We start from the raw sequence: 21,618 nt of genomic DNA, 5'->3' as shown, positions 1-21,618 counted from the left end.
AGACTTTGAAGAAGGCTGGACTGAAGAATGATGGTAGGTTTGTGAGGGGTAGCCTTAGCCAGAGACAGGAGATATTCAAGCACAGCTGTGGGAAGATGCAATAGAAAGCAAACTGAGAGTTTGGGCCTTGTTAGTTCCCTGCATTGCCTCGGAACAAACAGTGCCTAGTTAACACTTACATCAACTCAGAGCCCTGGTTCATATGTCCCCAGAAATACATTCAGGGCAGCAGGGAAGCCCTGTGCTCATGAAAGCCGTGAAAAGCAGGTAGAGAGTGACTTTAGGCAATAGTGTTCCCATCATTTTTTCATATTCTCAGCACTGGTTACTTATTCATGAAGAATTCTTAGATCTGCTTCTCCCTAAGGGCGATAGGTTTCATTTTGTAGGGAGGGAAGTTTTACTATTCATTTTTATTTTATTTTTTTGAGATAGTTTTGCTCTTGTTGCCCAGGCTGGAGTGCAATGGCCCAATCTCGGCTCACTGCAAACTCTGCCTCCCAGGTTCAAGCGATTCTCCTGCTTCAGCCTCCTGAGTAGCTGGGATTATAGGCATGCGCCACCACACCTGGCTAATTTTGTATTTTTAGTAGAGATGGGGTTTCTCTGTTGGTCAGGGTGGTCTCGAACTCTTGACCTCCTAAAGTGCTGGGACTACAGGCATGAGCCACTGCACCCGGCCACGTTTGCTGTTCATTTTTGGTGTCTTGGCCTTTTCATCCTAGCATTCATTTACCCTCTCATTGGCGCTGGAAAGTCTGTGGTGCACGTGCATTACCTGACTATGTGTTGTTCTATCCTAAACGCAATAGGACAAAACAAAGACATTTGAGAAACAAGTACTTCAAAAGCAGCTGAATTGAGTCCATCAGAAAAATCATTAGAACAGCTAAGCCATTATCAGCAGTGTTCACAAGTTTGAATTAGTATGTCCATAAGACCCAGTAAGGCCTTAACCTGGCATGAAGTTTATACTCAGTTTTATAGAGAGGACAGGAAGCTGAGCAGTCCACTATCCTCGATCTCAATGAGAAGCCATACAACTGTCTGTCGAGAAGAGTCAAACTGTAAAGATACTTATTCTGAGCCAAAAATGAGTGACCATGGCCCATGACACATCCCTCAGGAGGTCCTGAGAACATGTGCCCAAGGTGGTTAGGGTGCACTTGGTTTTATACATTTGTGAGACATGAGACATCAAATACATTTAAGTAGTACATGGGGTGGGTGGGGGGCGCTTCCAGGCTATAGGTCAACTTACATTTTCTGGTTGAAAAAACTTCTGGTTTATCTAAAAGACCTGGAATCAATAAAGGAAATGTTCAGATTAAAGATTGTAGAGACCAAGGTTCTTTTGAAGTCTCATAGTGGCTGCCCTTAGACAATAGATGACAAGTGTTTCCTATTCAGATCTTTAAAAGGTGCTAGACTCAGTTAATCTCTTTAGGATTTGGAAAGCCTGCAAGAAAAAGGATCTAGCTTTGTTAGATTCTTTACAGATGCAGATTTGCCCCCAACAAATGTTGGCTTTGCAGGGCCTTTCAAAGTATGCCAAAGAAACATGTTTTTGGGGTGAAGTATTTTGATTTTGTCACGTAATGTTATGCCAGAGACAGATTGGAAAGTCACAATATATAAGAGTTAAATAAAACCCATCTGATGAGAATGTATGGTTTGTAGGGCATGAGTCCCCAGACCCCTTAGACAGGAACTTGGGCAAGATTAAAAAAAGTCAGTTTAGTCCTCAGATCCTTCACCCCTGCAGGGATGTGAATGGTTGACAAGGATGAGACAAAAATGCATATGTGACACCTTGACATGGATCACTGCACTGGTATTCCAGTTTATCTCAGTTATATAAGTCCAAGTTGTGTGTCATAGGCTCCTGAGTCCAGATATGATCGATCTCAGACCAGTTTTGATACGGACAGGAGACGGAAATACTGGGTAGAAGAGGGCGGTTCCTTGGCAAAGCCCCACCCTCAAGCCTGGAAACCCACAGCCCTAAATGGCAACAGGTATTCCTGGTTTTGTGCCCAAAAGTTGCCATTTGGTCCACCATACCTACCTATCCTGTACCCTTGTAAACCCTAAACCCAAGGCGAGGAGGGCGGCAGGAGGAGGGCAGGACCCTGTACCCTTGTAAACCTTAAATGGCGGGAGGACGACAACGTTTAAGAGAAGTTCAACTGGGGACAGTTGGAGAGGAGATTGGCCACTGGATGGCTAAACTCCAGGGGAAGATCATCTTCCCACTCTGTCCACTTCTCAGCTCCCCACCCATCCCTCTGAGAGCCACCTCCACCACCACTGAATAAAACCCCTGAGTTCATCTTTTGAGTCTGTGTGTGACCTGATTTTTCCTGGATACCAGACAAGAGCTTGGAATACAGAAAGCTGTCACATTGGCCCTCTGTCCTTGTGAAAAGGCAGAGGGTCAGCTGAGCTGTTTAACACTTAAGCTGTCTGGGGATGGCAAAGCTAGAAGAGCACACTGTAACACATGCCCACTTTGGCTTTGGGAGTCACAGGCACCGACCCCTGGACTCACACCGGCTCCTGCATCTGCCCATCTGCATGCTCCCCCCTCCTGTAAGGAGTACACTTCTCAGTGTGTAAGGGGTCTCAGTCAAACATATGAGCCACACCCCTGTCACACATCCTGTGAGAGGGGGCTTAGGGAACTTTCCCATTGCAGTTTCAAGTAAATCGGCTCCTTTATACATTTTGCGTGTGTCTTAACTCAGTAATATGAGTTATTGGAGGGTCTACTCAATAGTCTAGTTGGAAAACATCCACAAGCATGTTATAAGGGTGTTGGGGGAGATACCTAACATGGAGGCTTGGAGTTCATACAGACTTTCCTTATGCTAGGAATTAATTCGGTTTATCTCTTATTCCACCATCAACTGCTAACCTTGGTTATCAGGTAAAATTGTTTCCTTATCAGCAGCAAACTTAATCTTATTAGAAAATGTAGAAACAGGTCACTTGGCTGAAAAGTACTTAGGCTTTGAAAGAAAGCATTTGCCAGTAGACTTTGAAAATAGTAATCCTAGGTCAGGCAGTTCCAATGATACAATTCTCAAACATCTTATTTATTAAATGCAAAGGATGCTTAGATAGCAGCACTTCTCTGGTAGGAATACAGACCTTTGAAATTCTCATGCAATGAGATTTGTGGATTTCTGGGGGTGGTAGGGGGGTTGGATATATAAGGGGAATATTGACCACTAGATTCCTGGGCTTTCTAGACTTTGTGGAAGGTAACTACTGAGTAACATAAGATCTGTGAGTAACTATTTAAAAAAAGAGCTAGGCCATGACCATTTTATAGTCTATTACATTACGATATTTATAACCCTTTCCCCTGTGTTTAGGCTTAGGACACATTGATTGCATGTGTCTTCCTTCAAGGAAGGTGTCAACAGCTTGCTACAAGTTTGATAGTGATTCCCCTAATCCTTCCCCTAGGGGGACCTATGGTTATTCATGCAGGTAACTTTACACTGGAGAAAATAACCAACCATTTATAGAATGTGTGACCTAAGCTTTAGAGAACATTGATACCCAGCAACCCAAAATTCATTATGGCTCCCCAGTCATTGGGGGAATAGGAAGCCAGGTAGTAGATTTTAGTTCACAGTGGAGTATAATGGATAGCCAGCTCATAGTGGATCCCCGATATTCGAATGCACCTGGTGATCATTTTCCTCAAACGTATACTCAGAAGAGATATGTCTACTTATAACTTTGGTCTATGAGGCAAGTGTTCTCAGTGGGGAAAGCTAGATGGAAGCCTTTGAAACTTCCCTTTCTCTGCACAAGACAGTAAACAGTGTTATGTAACGGAAGGGATACAGAACGTTAGTGACACTTAAAATGGTCTCAAGGATGCAAAGTTAATGGCCCTCATCATATCCCTATATAGTTCACCAGTATAGCACCCAAAACACAAAGATCCTACGAAAGAGTACCTCAAATTCAACCAAATGTTAGCCCCAATTAAACTGCTCTGCCAGATACAGTATCTGCCACAGCACAGTAACACCTGAATCAGCATCTGATTTAATGATCACCATACTGCAGTCATTGATTTGGCAAATATTTTTCTACATCAGGGCAGGGACTTCAAACAGTTCATATCCACATGAAGTAAAACATGATCCATACACATAGTTTTGCCCTACAAAGACTTGGAGCAGTGCTAGGACAGAATGTTCTGATGGAAGTGTTTTGTAATCAGTGCAGTCCAATTCAATGGCCAGTCCCATGTGGCTATTAAACACTTGCAGTGTTGCATGTTGGTAGCTTTAAGGCTCATACACTACAGAGCATGAAGAACAAACACTAAGAAAACGACCAAGTTTGTTTCATAGATGGATCACAGAGTACGAGCCAAAAAAAAAAAAAAAAAAAGATGGATGGCTGCTGCATAACTCCATTTAAGCATACCTTGAATGACAATGGAGGGAAATATTTCCAATGGACATATTCAGATGGAGTCTGGTTGTTCATTGTGAAAAAGCCCTTCATTTCATGGTGAAGCTACACACATATACTAATGTTCAGTGGCAAATTACTTTACTGCTGGTCAATGGCAGGAAAGGAGAAAATAACTGAAGACCTGTAACAAGTTGGAATGCAACAGAGGCATATGGGTTGGAGTAGTGCATGAGCATGTCTACAGAAGAGAAGCATCAAAATTGAGTAGATGCTGGGAAGATCCCAGAAATATTTTGAAATTTTGAAGTACCCACTTCGTTTCACACCACAAGAGACCAAAAAAACAATGTGACCAGAAGGGGAAAGATGATTACTGTTACCAAAGTAGCTCTAAAACCATTCAAATTCTATGGCATTGTTGTGCCCATTAATGGCTGGGGCACCAAGAAGTCTCTAGGAGATCCAGCTAGAAACCACAGAGTAAGACATTCCCCACAGACATGAAAAAGACATGGCCTAAACCTGACCTGCTAACCAGAAAGAGCATGATAAGATCCATTAAGTAACATAGAAGCTGGTGTTTCATTGCTCCCACAGGTAGAAGGGCTGAGATCCAGGAAATAGAGACTCTACTGGAAACATGTTCCAGATAGCAAGGTCTTTGAAGGGCAAGAGAAGCGATGTTGAAATGAAAGAGCTCTAGGAGGCGGCATATAAAGGAAGATAACTGTTACAGAAATTCAATTTACCATTCACCAAAACGCCTTGGCTTCTTCCATTTCTGCCCATCCTGGCAGTTTTGAAGTTTTCAGCACCTAACCCCGATATTAAAGATTCAGATGTGCCGATATCAGATGGAAGATGCCTGTTGAAACCTGTCCCCTCAATTTAACTCTAATACCTCCTGAGGACAACAAGGTTGACAGTTTAAATCTTGAATGCCACATAGTATCCTTTTTTCCAGCTATCAAGGTAATGGACCAGTTAGAGCATTTAAGGCTTCTTGACCTTGAGGTTTGACAGAACTTGAGGTGGGGTGCGGGGTGGCATTATTCGGAGGCATGTTATTCAGGAGAGCCATTGTCTTAATGCCCACTCTGAGTCTAAAGACTCTTGACTAAGACTCCAGCTAGGGTTTGCACACTGGAGCTGCAGTAAGCATTGTCCTGAAACTTCAGGACAGTATTTCAAGGTATATCACTTTCATATTGAACTTTGTATTATTTATTTGTATTATCCCACATTATAAATATAGAAATGTCCCATATTTCCTTCTATTAGCTTTTATTCTAGACCCCTTCCCCTGAGCAGAAAAGGGGAAGCTAGCACCTCACTTCCCAGCTCAGTTCCTGAACTAGGTCTTCTCTGCATCCCAATACCAGTATCTTAGCTACTTCTGTCAGTCACTTGGTCTTTGGGGCCTCTTACTATCTTCTTCTTGATTCCAAATCCTGACATATTATGTGATGGTTAATTTTATGTTATCAACTTGACAGGGCCATGGGGTGCCTAGACACATGGGCAAACATTCTGGGTGTCTGAAGGGTTTCTAGATGAGATTAGTATTTGAATTTTTTAGATTAAAGCTGGCTACCCTCACTAATGTGGGTGGGCCTCATCCTATCAGTTGAGGGCCTCTGTAGAAGAACACAATGGCAGAGTAATTGAGAGCACCCTTCTGCCCGACTGCCTTGAGCTAGGACATTCGTCTTTTCCTACCTTCCAGTCAAAGTCAAATGTTGGCTCTCATCTCGAGCCTAGTTTTTGGACTGGAACTTACACAATCAGCTTTCTTGGTCTTCAGGTCTTCACACTTAAACTGGAACTATACCATCAGCTCTCCTGGGTTTCTTCTAGCTTGCCAATTCCTTGTGGTTCTGTGTGTACAAACATTTTATTGGTTTTATCTAAAGAATCTTTTTAAATCTGGAAAACCCTTCTTGTTTTCCATTGTCCTTTCTCTGGATTAACCCCTGAACCCCAGCCCCAAAATCCACCAACCCCCCCCCCACCACTTATGGTCTTTTTGTAGGCACAGTAACATGTTTTTATCAGCAAGGATCACTTACTTGGTAGAAAAGAGAGAAGTTTTAAAATTAACTTATTTTAGGTTCAGGGTATGCATGCAGGTTTTTATATGATTGTATTGTGTAATGCTGAGGTTTGGGATACAAATGATCCCCATTACCAAAGTAATGAGCATAGTACCCAATAATTTAGCCCTTGCCCTCTCTCTCATAGTATACTCCAGAGTCTACGGTTGCCATCTTTATGTCCATGAGTACCCAATGTTTACCTCCCACTTATAACATGTGGTATTTAGTTTTATTATTCCTGTGTTAATTCATTTAGGATAAATGGCCTCAAGCTCTATGTTGCTGCAAGGGTCATGAGTTTACTCTTTTTTATGGCTGCATAGTATTCCATGGTGTACTACATATGTACTACATCTCCCATTCCCCTCCCCAATCAAATCTACCTTTTATGGGAGCCTAGATCGATTTCATGTCTTTGCCATTGTGAATGGCACTGCAATGAACATAGAGGTGCATGTGTTTTGGCAGAATGATTTTTCTTTGGGTATATATCCAGTCAAATGGTAGTTCTAAGTTCTTTGAGAATGTCCAATTTGCTTTCTACAGTGGCTGAATTAATTTGTATTCCTACCAAGTGTTGGTAAGCATTTCCTTTTCTCCACAGCCTTATCAGCATCTGATTTAATAATCACCATTCTGACTGGTGTGAGATGGTGTCTCATTGTGGTTGAGCTGCATTTCTGATTAGTAATATTGAGCATTTGTCTACTGGCTGCTTGTATGTCTTTTGAGAAGCATTCATGGTGTCACTTTAATGGTTTTTTTTTTTTTTTTTTTTTTCTTGTTAAGTGGTTTAAGTTCCTTGTAGATTCTGGGTATTAGCCCTTGTCAGATGCATAGTTTGCAAATATTTTCTCCAGTTCTGTAGGTCTGTTTATTCTGATAGTTTCTTTTGCTGTGCAGAAGCTCTATTAGTTAGGTCTCACTTGTTTATTCTTGTTTCTATTGCAAATGATTTTGGGGACTTAGTCATAAATTATTTCCCAAGGCCAATGTCCAGAATGATCTTTCCCAGATTTTTTTTAGGATTCTTATAGTTTGAGGTCTTGCATTTAAATCTTTAAATCCATCTTAAGTTTATTTTTGTATACGGGGAAAGGTAGGGGTCCAGTTTCATTCTTCTGCATATGGCTAGCCAGCTATTCCAGAGCCATCCATTGAATAGGGAGTCTTTACCCCATTGCTTATCTTTGTCAACTTTGTCAACAATCAGATGACTGTCAGTATGTGGCTTCATTTCTGTGTTCTCTGTTCCGGGCTGTTGGGCTAAATGTTTTTGTAGCAGTGTATGATGTTTTGGTTACTGTAGCCTTACAGTATAGTTTGAAGTTGGGCAATGTTATGCCTCTGGCTTTTTTTGCTTAGAATTGCTTTGGCTATTCAAGTTTTTTGGTTCTATGAGTTTTAGAATAGCTTCTAGTTCTTTGAAAAATGACATTAGTTTGAAGTAGCATTGAATCTACAGACTACCTTAGATAGTATGACCATTTTAGCGATATTGATTCTGCCAGGCCAAAAGCATGTATATTTTCTCATTAATGTCATCTGATTTCAGCAGTGTTTTAGTCTCCTTGTGGAGATCTTTCACCTCCCTGGTTAGATGTACTCCTAGGGGTGTGTGTGTGTGTGTGTGTGTGTCTATTGTAAGTGGGATTGCCTTCTTGATTTGGCTCTCAGTTTGAATGTTATTGGTGTATAAGAAGTGCTACTGATTTTTGTACATTGGTTTTCTATGTGGAACTTTGCTGAAATTATTTCAGTTCGAGGAGGCTTTTGACAGTCTTTAGGTCTTCTAGGTCCATGATTATATCAGACAATTTTACTTTTCCTATTTGGATGCCCTTCTGTTGTTCAGTTGCTCTGGCAAGAACTCCCAGTACTACGTTGAATAGGAGTGGTGAGAATGGGCATCCTTGCTGATATGGTTTGGCTGTCTCCCCACCCAAATCTCATCTTGAATTCCCATGTGTTATGGGAGGAACCTGGTGGGGGTAATTGAATAATGGTGGCAGGTCTTTCCCATGCTGTTATGACAGTGAGGAAGTCTCATGAGATCTGATGATTTTCAAAAGGAGTTTCCCTGCACAAACTCTCATCTATTGCCATGTGAGACATGACTTTCACCTTCCACCATTATTGTGAGGCCTCCCTAGCCATGTGGAACTAATACACTTGCCCTGTTCTAGATCAAGGGGAATGCTTCCAGCTTTTGTCCTTTCAGTGTGTGCTTGTGTCCTTTTCACCTGTGGGTTTGTCATAGATGGCTCATTTTGAAGTATGTTCCTTCAATGCCTAATTTGTTGAGGGTTTGTTACAAAGCAATGTCGAATTTTATCAAAAGTATTTTCTATGTCTATTGCAATGATCACGTAGGTTGTTTAAGTTCTGTTTGTGATGAATCACTTTTATTGATTTGCTATATTGTACCAGCCTTGTATCCCTGGAATAAAGTATATGATTATGATGATTTGACTTTATGTGCTGTTCGATTTGGCCTGCTAGTATTTTGAGGATTTTTGTGTCCATTCTCAGGGATATTGACTGGTAGTTTTGTTGTCTTTGCCAGGTTTTGGTGTTAGGGTAATGTTGTCTTCATAGAATGAGTTAGGAGGCAAGTCCCTCCTCAATATCCTGAGGTAGCTTCAGTAAAATTGGTACTAGCTCTTTATATGCCTGGTAGAATTTGTCTGTGAATCCATATGGTCCAGGGTTTTTGATAGGTCTATTACTGATTCACTTTTAGGACTAAATATTTGTCTTTTTAGGGTTTTAATTTCTGATTCAATCTTGGGAGGTTGTGTTCCCAAAAACTTATGTTTCTTCTAAGTTTTTCTAGTTTGTATGCATGGAGGTGTTCATTATAGTCTGATAATATTTTGTATTTCTGTGGGATCAGTTGTAATGTCACCTCTCATCTGATTGCACTTACTTGAATCTTTTTGTTCCTTTGTTACTCTAATGAGCAGTCTAGATATCTTGTTTATCCTTTCAAAAGCCAACTCGTGGTCGATTCTTCGTATGGATTTTTGTGTCTCAATTTCATTCAGCTGATTTTAGTTATTTTTTTTTTTGCTAGCTTTGGGATTTAGTTTGTTCCTGTTTTTCTAGTTGTAGATGTGATGTTAGATGATTAGTCTGAAATCTTTCTAGATTTATTGTAGGCATTAAATGCCATAACTTTCAACTGTTTTTGCATCCCAGAGACTTGCATATTGCATTTGCTTACTTATTTCAAGTAATTTCTACCATAATTTTTGTTTACCTAAAAGTTATTCAGAAGCCAGTTGTCTAACTTCCATGTAATTGTGTTGAAGAGATCTTGGCATCAATTTCTATTTTTATTCCATTGTAGTCCTAGAGTGTATAGTTGATATTTTCTGAATTAAGACTTGCTTTATGGCTGAGCATGTTGTTGATCTTAGATTATTTCCCCCTTTGCTGATGAGATGAACGTATGTTTTGTGGTTGATGAGTGGAGTATTCTGTAAATGTCTACTAGGTCAAATTGTCAAATGTCAAATTTAAGTCCAGGATTTGTTTTCTGCCTTGACCTAACACTGCCAGTGGGGTGTTAAAGTCCCTCACTATTGAGTGGCAAAGTCTTCTCATAGATCTAGAAGTACTTGTTTTATGGATCTGGGTGCTGCAATGTTGGGTGCATACATACTTATGATAGTTAAGTCTTGTAGAATGGAACCCTTTATCATTATGTAATTCCCTTTATTGTTCATTTAATGTCTGCTTTATCTGACGTAAAAGTGACTCCTTTTTCCCACCCGTATGATTTTTTACAATTCTTTGAGTTTATAGATGTCATATGTATGGGGTCTTGTTTAATCCAACTTGGAACTCTGCCTTTTAAGTGGGGTGAAAAAACAGACACTAACAATTCATGTGATTTATTAGGTAGTGTTTGTTAAGCTTATGCTTTTTATATGCTGCTATGGTTTGAATGTGTGTACACCCTCAAGATTCATAAGTTGAGACCAGGTAAGTGTTAGGGCCTTCAGGAGGTAATTGGTAGAATTCTTGTAAATGGAATTAGTGCCTTTATAAAAGGGTACCAGAGAGACCCCTGGTCACTGTTATATTTGGACTGCAGCTACTGAAAGTGCATGTTAGGTTGGGCAGTATTTTCTTACTCCAAGGGCACTGCTGCATTCCTTGAAGGGCATCCCTTGAGGCCAGATACCTACAGTACCCTATAGCAAGGTCTTTTATCACCTTCTGCCAAGGAGTGGTCATTACTACCCATCACCACACTAGACAGCACTGTTAGTGGGTGGTTGGCCTGGTGTATGAACACATCCTCATCTAAGTTAAAGGCTCTGTAGAAGTTTATAAGGATATTTTTGGATTATGTTTCCTATCATGAGCCATCACAATCTGAAACACAGGAGTCTTTATTTTACCCTGAATCAAGATAAGCTCTTCAAAAGAAAGGCAGCCACAGGTGACGATGGCTAGCTTTGCTGGTTTGACAGTCTCAGTATGTGATGAAAGGCATCTGTGAGCTCCTGAATTAAAGGCATAGCTCTGCCCTCAGTCAGGCAGAAGTAGCTATTCATGCAACCCCTAGGAAAATGCTTTGAAAGCCCTTTAAAGCAATAGGCAACTATGAGTCCTTTACAGGAAGGGCACTTAGATTTTTTTTAAACAAGTTTAAGGGTTATAGTTTTGTTACATGGATAGTGGTGAGGTCTGGGTCTTTAGTGGTCATCACCTGAATGACATACATTTTTACCATTAATTTATTATCCATCTTTTCCCCAACCTTCTGGGTCTCTAGTGTCTGTCATTCTACCCTATATAGCTGTGTACACTTAGGTTTTACCCGTCAACAAGGGTCTCAATGTACTTCATGACTTCTGCCTCTATCAGGGTTCTTCCATTCTGAGGGCAGAAATGTCTTGGAGATTGAAGGAAGGAAGATAACTTTTAGGATCAGCATCACAATCCCATTTACTGGTCCAATTCTATCCCCTAGCCATGTACATTTCAGAGGTATTGTTGCTTAGAGCAGAGAACATTGAAGTTAAGTGGAGACCCCTTAAACTGTAGGCTGAGGAACATCAAAGCAGAGATCCCTATTAGAAAGCGAGGTCAAGAAATCTGTAGGTTCTACATGAAGTATGGAAAAGAACTTGTGGGTCTAGGGTCCCATAAGAAAAGCAAGATAACAGTGTGATGATCAATTCTAGTCTAGAATTTTGGGGTCATGAAGGATCCTGAACAAACAACTAAGAAAGAGTAATCTCAAGGACTAAAACATCTAGGAACCCTTTCTTGAAAACACCTAGGAACCCAAGAAAGTATGTAGTAAGAGGGACCATGTATACTTCTATGAAATGAGTTGTAAACTTCGTTCTGTTTTGCGACAGTTTTGCTCGTCACCCAGGCTGGAGTGCAATGGCACGATCTCGGCTCACTGCAACCTCTGCTCCTAGATTCAAGTGATTCTCCTGCCTCAGTATCCTGAGTAGCTGGGATTACAAGCTCCCACTACCAGACCTGGCTTTTTTTTTTTTTTTTTTTTGAGATGGAGTCTTGCTCTGCTGCCAGGCTGAAGTGCAGCGGTGCAATCTTGGCTCACTGCAACCTCTGCCTCCCAGGTTCAAGGGATTCTCTTGCTTCAGCCTCCTGAGTAGCTGGGACTACAGACATGTACCACCATGCCCAGCTAGATTTTTTGTATTTTTAGTAGAGATGAGGTTTCACACCATGTTGGCCAGGATGGTCTCGATCTCTTGACATCGTGATCTACCAGCCTTGGCCTCCCAAAGTGCTGGGATTAAACGCGTGAGCCACCATGCCCGGACTGGATTTGTAAGCTTGAATGGCAAAGAGGAAGCAATGAACAGTGGCTATGAGCACACTAGGGATATGTCCATTTCCCAGTAAGTCACTCCCTAGCCTTGTGGTCTCCCAATTTCCATCAAGACAAGGGGAATCAACCTAAATGAATACCAAACGGTCTTCTAAGTCTTAATCCACCAGAAAGGTCAATTGAGACAGAAGGGAGAGAAGAAAACTTAAGTCAGAATAATGGAACTCTCATGTTCTGAAAAAAGGCTTTGTTAGGGAAAAAAGCCTTAGCCAAGGTAAGCATCCTAGAAAGTGAAATAACATTTAGTCCTTCCTGAGAGAATATTTGAATGGCTTCAGAAAAGAAAGCTATAAAATAAGTAAAGGCATCAAGAGGATGGGGTATGTATGTATAAGCAACTTCCCTCTGATGGGAAATATTTTGAGTTGGTTGGAAAGTAGCTCACAACCTTCCCTATCAATAATGGTAAGGCCAGTTTGTGCCTGAGTCATAAGTGAAGCTTGAGCCAACCAGAGGTTTTGTTTTTTAAAAAAAAACAGTTTCACTCTTGTTGCCCAGGCTGGAGTGCAATGGCACAATCTCTGCTCACTGCAACCTCCTCCTCCCAGGTTCAAGCAATTCTCCTGCCTCAGCCTCCTGAGTAGCTGGGATTACAGGCATGCACCACCATAGCCAGCTAATTTTGTATTTTTAGCCGAGATGGGTTTTCTCCATGTTGGTCAGGCTGGCCTACGAATTCCTGACCTCAGGTGATCCGCCTGCCTTGGCCTCCCAAAGTGCTGGGATTACAGGCGTGAGCCACCGCGCCCAGCTGAGAAGGTCCTTCTTCTAGCCTTCTGTTGTAAGGGACGTTAAGCCTACGAATTAGAAACAGCCTTCCTAGTGAAAGCAGGGTTAATGCTCCCATCCCAGCTTCTTAGTGAGGCCCTTCTTTAGAAACTGTTCCCAGTCTGGGGTTATTCCAATGGCCCCACAATAACCACAGGAAGAAAGTGGTGAGAGAAAGGATGAGCTTTACCAGAACTAAGAAGTATTTTCTAGTATTTCACCAGCCCAAAGCATCTCAGTTCAGTGCCGATTTTCACTGTTTCATTAGTGAAAGTGAGGAATGTTGAGCTTGTTCCAGTCTTCACTTCCTGGGCAAGTCGTGGGATTATGAGAGAGATGGAAGGAAATGGGTCTAAACCTAGGTCCCTTATTCATTTTGTCTCTCTCACAGACAATCAGCAGGGAATTTCTTATCTCCTAAAGGAAGCAGAAACAGAAAAAGCTGAAAGAAAGACACAGACAGAAAGGAAAAACCTAAGAAGTCTCCCAGTCTCTACCCAAACTACTCAGACCCCACCCACCTCATTTCAGTCAGTGGCTTACAGAGCCTACAGACAGCTGAAGTTTAACTTAAGTAGAAGGTGAGAGAGCGCCATTGGTCAGAGTTCTTGAAGCCTGGATTAGCTGGAGCCACGGAGTCTCCTGAACCCACTAAACCAGAAGCAAAGTGGCAGCTGAGAGCTGGTGTTGATTTTTTAAATTGGGAGACTCCTGAGTGTGTCCACCTGTAACTACAGTATCATAATTCACCTTCCAACATTTAACATCAGGGTTCACAAGAAAAAAAAAGTTGCAATTGCCAGACATGGGCTAGAATCTTAAACTTGACAGTAAAATAATGAACTCTGTACATTGTGAAATATATATCACTCCCTAGATTCTAGATCAGATCTAGAACCAACTCAGAATAAAGACACATAACCAATATTAGTTAACTTTCAGTGAATTTTTCCTCTCTATCAAAAACTATCTTTTAAACTAGCAAAAGAAGAAGAAAAGGGAAGCATATGGTTTAGCATGGTAAGGACTCTCCTGCCCTAATTGTGTTCAGGACAACTTAGAAAACAGACTTCTGGGTCCTCATTTCCAGCCTGTCAACTTATAATCACACTTGAGAGTCCATTTTCTGGGACCATTCCTGCTATCAACTGTCTTAAGTTGGGTTCCTTAGAAACTGACTTTGAGACTTTTCCATGCTGAAAGTTTATCAGAAAGTAAGCTCAGAAACAATGTCTTACTAGGTGCAAAGGAGGCAGAATTTTGCAGAGGGAGAAGGTGAATTACAACGCAGTTTCATCAGACTTCCCAGCTGATTTACGAGAAACTTGTCCTGAGTTAGGCAAGGGAGTCAGGCCTTTAAACTCACCCTCAACTAGTCATTAAATACAATCATTGCAAATAGAGGGTGGCTAATTTAGGGTAATATAGCTCCCTTTGGCTGAAGATAATTCCTGGAAAGAAATGTAGGTGTGAACTATCAGCAGCTGACACTCCCAGCTTATGAGGTAATGAGTGCTTCAAGGGGGATCTGTGTGGAGCGACACAGTTTACAACTGGGGAAAGTCATATCTGATTAGTCTTCTGAGAGGACTTGAGATGGGTGTCAGATCCCAGGGTTTGGGTCCAGCCCATGCTGAAGTCTGAGGGGAATGGATGGATGAACAGAACACTCGGTGGTCCGTAGGCAGGTGAAAGATGATTTCATTCAGCAGCAGTTCTTATTAACAACTTTCTCACACTGTCCACCTTAACTCAACTGTCTGCTCTGGCTCTGTGGCTCCTGCCACCCCCATGCCTGCAGCTGCATGGCTGGCTCTCCCTTGCCTTCAGGGTCAGCAGCTTACCTCTTTCTCTGGGCACCAGCGTGAGCCATGTTGTGGGGCCCCTCTGTCCATCTGCAAGATGGACAGCTTTGCCTGTCTTTCTCTGGGCCCCAGCACCATGTTGAGTTAAGCCAAGCCCCAAAAGCCCCTGTACAGTGTTAGCAGGGCGATTATACCTTTTACAGACACTAGTGGCTCAGAGTCAAGTATGAAGTTACACAAACAATCTATATAACAAGTAGAAGTGTGCACCTGTCCAACAAACTCGCTGAATCATGCAGGCCTGGATATCTGCCTTGGCTTATTCCTTGACCAAAACACATCCATATACCTTACAATGGGTAAAGAGAATAAATGGTCAGACTTTTCCTGATGATAGAATGGACTCTCCCATTGTTGCTCCCATGCTTCTTATCATAGTTCCTGTTTGTTAAGAAATTATGAAACAGGTAGAATAAAAAACATAATTTAAAAATATAATGAGGACCAAAAAATAAACAAAAGTCAATAAGAACCAATATAAGCCAACATAAAAATATATTCACCTTCTCAATTTTGATTTTTAAAAGATCCAGGCATAAAATAACAGAACTAAAATAACAGAGACAAATTTGGAAAATACATTTAAAGCTTGCTTAAAATGTGCTTGTATTTATTGATTAGCTTTTTAGCAATGGAAACTGTAGAGAAGGACACACATAGAGAGCTGGAAGTGATAGATTCTCCTGGCAGGAGGCCAAAGACCTTAAGTAATTGATGTGTCTTGACCTGAACCTCAATCTCAAGAGACTCATTAAGCTCATCAATCTCTAAGGATATTCTGCTGTTTGAACGATTTTGCTGCATTTTCTGTAATAAAGAGATACTTTTGTGAAGAAATAACCAGAATCTTGTAGATTTTTCCATTAGGTGGTATTATGGCTGGCTCTTGATGGCCCAAAATGAATTTATTCCCTTGGAAAATATGACAGGGTTCTTCCTAGTGAAAATTAGCTCAAGCAAAAAGGGCTGTGTGATTGAAATGGGACTTGTGTATCAATACTTGGACGCATGCATGTATGCACACACAAACACACATACACACACAAGCCTGACACTTGCCTTTATGCCGAGGTGGCAAATATGAACAAAGCTTTGGCCTAGTGAATTGTAGACTTAATCCCTAGTTCCCCTCAGGATAACTTCTGAGATTATAATGTCTTCAGGCAGTCAAAGATTTCCACTATACCCTAAAATCCAGCCACTTGTCAACTACATCATCTCTTCCTTTTATGCTATACTTTCTTCAGCTGTCTAATGTCTGTCCTAGTCCATTTTAAGTGCAAATTTCCATTATAAAAAAAGACTACAAAATGGATCCAAACAGGTTGGAGTCATTAGAGTTACTGAATTCAGACGTATATGTCACTTTATCAGCTAGAACTTCAGCATCTAAATTCTCTTTCTTGGCTTCACTCTGGAGTCTGACATATCCCTGATGCCTACAACACTGATGTAAAAACTATACAACATATTAACATTTGAGAAGTCCCTATTCTAAAACACTCCAATATTTGCTAATATTTTATTTAGTATTTTTGGGTCAGTTCTTATAAGATTAGTCTTTAGTTTTTCTTTTTTGCACACTGTTTGCCAAGTTCAGTCATCAACACTAACCATTAATACTGTGTTACCTCTTAAAGGGTGAGAAAGGCAGTAAAACAGGGTAACATGGAAAGCACTGTGTGTTTATAACTAATTTGGACAGTGAAATCTCATAGCTTTTGCAGAATTCTATTCATTAGAAGTAAACCATTAGGTCCAGCACCACTCAGGAAGAGGGGGTTACACTGGGGCACAAATGCTAGAAATGGAACACTGGGTTTCATTTGTGATAACTACTACAGGTACCTCCTGGGGAGTCTTAGTAATATTTGGGGCGGGGGACTTTCAGGACCTCAAGATTCTGCATCAACTAATGTAAATAGCCAAGTTAATAGACTTAGATGACATGTGTGTTCCTGAGGATAGATCTTTATGTATTTCTAAATGCCTCTATTGTGTTGGAGTACAGTGTGGAGATTTGAAAAGGGAGAGATGAAGGAACTGAAGTGTTTTCCGAAGTTTGAAGACCTATGTCAATATTTCTTAGGTTTCTTTAGCCATATTATCTTGAACACAAGAAGGCAACTTTAGCTAGACACAAAATCAAACATTTCTGCTCAATTTTTGAGATATACAACTCTTGCCTATTTTTGTCTGCTTTTTCTGTTCTCTTATAGGCTATGGCAACTTTGTTCAATGATTGGTTTTATGTCATCCTAAGCATTCTTCTATATGATGTAGGTTATAAAGGTTGAATGGCAAGGACTATAAGCAAATAATGATAAAGGAGGCACAATCAAAGATGTTGAAAGCTCTTGCTTCCATATAGAATACCTTCTCATATCATTATTCTGTTATCTTTGGTCTCTGTCATTTTTGGAATATTTCTATTTGGAAGTCTTCCCCTATGGGACTGGGAATGAAAACGTCAGTTTAAGGCCACCATCTGTTTGTGAGGATCTAATACTGCTCTGAATGCTTCAGTAGGAACAGGTTGAATCTTAGCAAAGAGTATCACAGTTTAGCTGACTCATCTCATGCTGGGGTTACTTAAATCATATCTCAATTGTCTTCTGCATTTGATTGTTCACTTATCAATGTTCAATATGCTTGCTGATGTTTATGTTATGGCCTGCTCACTGAATGACTCTACAGGGAATCAGGTTTTGGAGTTTAAGATACTAAGCAGGTGTTGGGAGGACTAGTCGTTTTGCACGCTTGAAGAATGGGTCTTCTATCAGATGTTAAGTTAAACTGAAGTCCACCTGGTCTTTAAGAATGTGCTAGTTTAGGCTGAAGAAGGCACAAAGCCTATTCCCACTCCTTTCTCATCACCCCTCAAAATAAGACAACAAATGGCCTCTCATCATTCTCTTCATAAATACCTCCATTGAGGATTGGGAGAGCTGGGAATATGCAGCATTGTCCCCTGATTTTTTGTATTTCCAAATATTTATATGTTTGCCATTAAAAATACAACCAACTTTATATCTTCTGCCTGTTGACTTCTTTCTCTCAAGTTTACTTCTTCCCAAAGATGATGCCCAGGCAGAAGTCATGACCTTGAAAACATAGCCCCATGCACCCCTCTAGGCTCTTGTATTTTCATTCCTTTTGAAGTCCCCTGACTCTACCACCTCTGGTTTATTATCTATTTGGAGAACATTTCCCTTCTCATACCTTTGTACTCAGGCACATTTCCCATCTCCAATTTGAAAAGCTCATCTTTCTTGCTCTCCTTAACATCCTATTTCCCTTCTGCACTCAACAGGCCATTATAGTAGTGTCATGGGAGACATTTAACTAGCAAAGCCTACCTTGAGAACCCAGGCAGAACGAGGAAGAGTGAACTGGACTTTAAGATATTAAGTACACTATTTGTGTGAACAGTTCTACAATAAAATTAAAGTGACTTATAGTTATCAGAATTTAGATCTTAACTCTCTCGCTTACTAACTTTGTGACCTTTATGAACCTCGGCTTCATCTATAAGATGTCAATGAGATGATGACAGTTACTTCAGGAGGTTCTGAAAACTGACTAGTTTTTGAAAAGCATTTATTAGGATGCCTGGCACATAGTAACCTTTCACAAATCCTACCAATATTTGATCTTCTTTTTTCTTTCAGTTTGTACTCTATACTCTTGGTCTTTTAGGTATCCTCTGAGGACTTGAAGAAACAAGGACTCTCCAGCCACTAAGCCTCTGTCTCTTCCTGCAATCTGGAAAGCCCCAAGTGCCAGAACACAAAGAAAAACCAGTCTCTGGAGGAGGTGCGGTGTTTGGCTGCTGGGCAGAGGCCAAAGTAAGGTGGGTGTCCAGGGACAAGGCAGGATGATAGAGTATCCAGAAGGAAAAGAGGGCTCCCAGTGGGAATTCTTTGGAAAAGAAAATACTCCTCCCCATGACTTTCCACTGTTTATTGATTTTGTGTCATTTTTTCCGGCTCCTCTTGAACAAACCCTCTTGTACAAACCCTCTTCTTTTGAGTAAAAGAAATGTGGACTACCGGGCATCAACCCATCAGGGAAATTTGAACAGAGAAAACTCCAAGGATGTAGGTAACTGACCTGGGAATCAGGTGTTGGGCTGATAGAGATCGAATGTTGGGCTGATGACCTGACGTCAAGCCTGGGTCACCCCAGAATGAAAGTTACAAGCCCTCATGCCTCCCATATAGGGCTGTCTAGGTCTGGTGGTATATCTGCTGATATCAAGACCTTATGGAAATGATGTCTGGATGAGGGATGTGGAGAGGGAATGGAAATATGATTACTTTGATTCAAAGCAGAGAGAGGAAAGGTAAGTCCAATTTTGAGTTGGTGGAGTAACGGTTTTCAGGGACCAAGAGAAGTTATAGGAAAAGATCCAAGCAATAGGGGTGACTGTGAGTATGCTTGGTGGGACAGTGGAGGTACTCAGGAAGAGGTACAGGGTTGTCATAAAGGGAAAGGCTCTATTCAAATGAGTTACGCATTAGTTCTTTTACCTGTAAGACAATTTCAACTTGAATTATGTACTTCCCTCTCTTTTAATAGAAATGAAAAATCCTCACAGGTCTTGTGCTTTGTGAATCATGAGTTATTGACATTAAGAGACTTTTTATTTTTATATTTATTTATTTTTTATTTTTATGTGAGATGGCGTCTCCATTCTGTCATCCAGGTTGGAGTGCAGTGGCATGATCTCGGCTTACTGCAACCTCCACCTTCCAGATTCAAGTGATTCTCGTGCCTCAGCCTCCTGAGTAGCTGAGACTACAGGTGCTTGCCACCAGGCCCAGCTAATTTTTTTGTATTTTTTGTAGAGATGTGGTTTTGCCATATTGTCCAGGCTCAAACAATCCTCCCACCTCGGCCTCCCAAAGTGCTAGGATTACAGGCTGAGCCACCATGCCCGGTCGAACTTTTTAAAGCTACGTTTCAGTGACTGGGCCTCTAGATCTGCATGTGAATGTTTCCACAGGGTTAAAAAAAGGCAGGTGCGGGGCTAGAAAAATGTCTTAGGAGAGCTTGGACACAGCGTTCTGAAAACAGTATGCCTTACCAGCCTTGAGCAACAGTATGTATATCTTGGTTTATTTCTACATAGGTGTGTTCATGTGTTCACATTGTAATTACTCATCTAACTGAACACTTGAGATTTGTGCATTTTCCAGTATGTCCATAATGGTTCAAAAAGAAAACCAAAAAATTAAGGAACAGGCAGTTGTGTGAGATGTTTTGGTAAAACAGAAAGAAAAAGAGTCACTGGACTGGCAACAGATCCTTAATGGAGATGACATTTGATCTTCGCCAAGAAATTTTCAGTATCAATACATTGAGTAAAATAAACATTTTAAAAAGAAACAGCCAACAAAATCAAATATCCTTTTCTTTGAAAAGATTATCAACAATTAAATCTCCAGCAGTGCTAATTAAGAAGAAAAGTAAATGAAAAATGAAAAAAAAAAAAAAAAACCACTCTCGAGGGCATGAAAGGTATGCCCAGTTAGTTTCCAGGGCTGGAGGATTGAGGCAAGCATCAGCTGAGGCTGCCTCCTGAAGAAAGGTGAATTTACACAGGGCAGCCAGGGGAGGAATATCCTGCATCAAAGGTGAGTGGGGAAGAGGCTGTTTGGATCCCCAAGCTTTCTGCAGCCCTTTATGCAATAATGCATAAGCCTGAGTTTGTGGCATCCACAACACATGTGGTAGTTTCAAGCATATCCTAAATTTTCTTTCACTCTTTACTACCATTCTACTTCAAAAGCTTTCCCTAATCTTCTTGTGACCCATCACTTCAGATGTCTCACCCAGTGTCCCAGCAGTTTACAGTAAGCCCCTATAAACTGACTGTGATGTGGAGCTCACTACTCTATTCAATCTGTTCCATGAAATAGCATTTCTTAAACTCAGGGATTTTCTTCTTGTTGTAGGTTTATTTCTTTCATACAAACCACAGAGTGTAATCATGTCCCAGAAATTTGGCTTTTTAGAAAACAACTGAGGACTCCCATCACAGCTATTGTTGGCACCTGGGTGTGGAGTCAATCAGTGCTAGGCTTTCTAGAAGGTTAATTGAAGGGGCAAGCATATGTCTTTTGGTTAGGATTGAGAACCTGGTAAACGTTCCTCTAGTGCTCGTTTAACAGGGAAAATGTCTACTACAGTAGATGGGATTCTGAGCGTAGAATTCCATTAATCTGATCTACCTCATCACTCCGGCAAAACTGATGCCCCTGATGAGAACTTAAAAAGGGGAAACTAGAGACAGTATACAAGGGTAGCTTGTGTAAAAAGGGGAAACTAGAGACAGTATACAATGGCAGCTTCCTACTATGGAAACCCTTTGTTCAGGAGAGGCACAGGAAGTAATAGATAAAGCAAGCTAGTCTTGAGGTTTGGCAAATAAACACACATCATTTAAGAGTGCCTGAACACCTAAGACAGTTCTTGGGCTATATAGGACTACTGTTACGTCAACACAAATCACGCAATTGATGTGGTGAACTACTAGGCTGAGGCCTTGAGA

At 41.0% G+C, this 21,618-nt stretch overlaps 1 long non-coding RNA gene across 1 annotated transcript; it reads right to left on the bottom strand.

Moving 5' to 3' along the window:
- Nucleotides 1-4,117: 4,117 nt before the first annotated feature.
- On the bottom strand, nucleotides 4,118-15,263 carry LOC102129241 (chromosome 14 C11orf40 homolog). The gene is made up of 4 exons (XR_006692422.3): nucleotides 15,042-15,263; nucleotides 10,739-10,899; nucleotides 4,969-5,105; nucleotides 4,118-4,327 (listed from the first exon to the last, which is right to left on the bottom strand). It is a non-coding gene; the product is annotated as a chromosome 14 C11orf40 homolog (long non-coding RNA).
- Between the last annotated feature and the right edge of the window lie 6,355 nt (nucleotides 15,264-21,618).

Source organism: Macaca fascicularis, chromosome 14 (genome assembly GCF_037993035.2).
Source record: "Macaca fascicularis isolate 582-1 chromosome 14, T2T-MFA8v1.1".
Lineage (NCBI taxonomy): Eukaryota > Metazoa > Chordata > Mammalia > Primates > Cercopithecidae > Macaca > Macaca fascicularis.
This window is presented reverse-complemented; position numbering and strand designations above follow the sequence as displayed.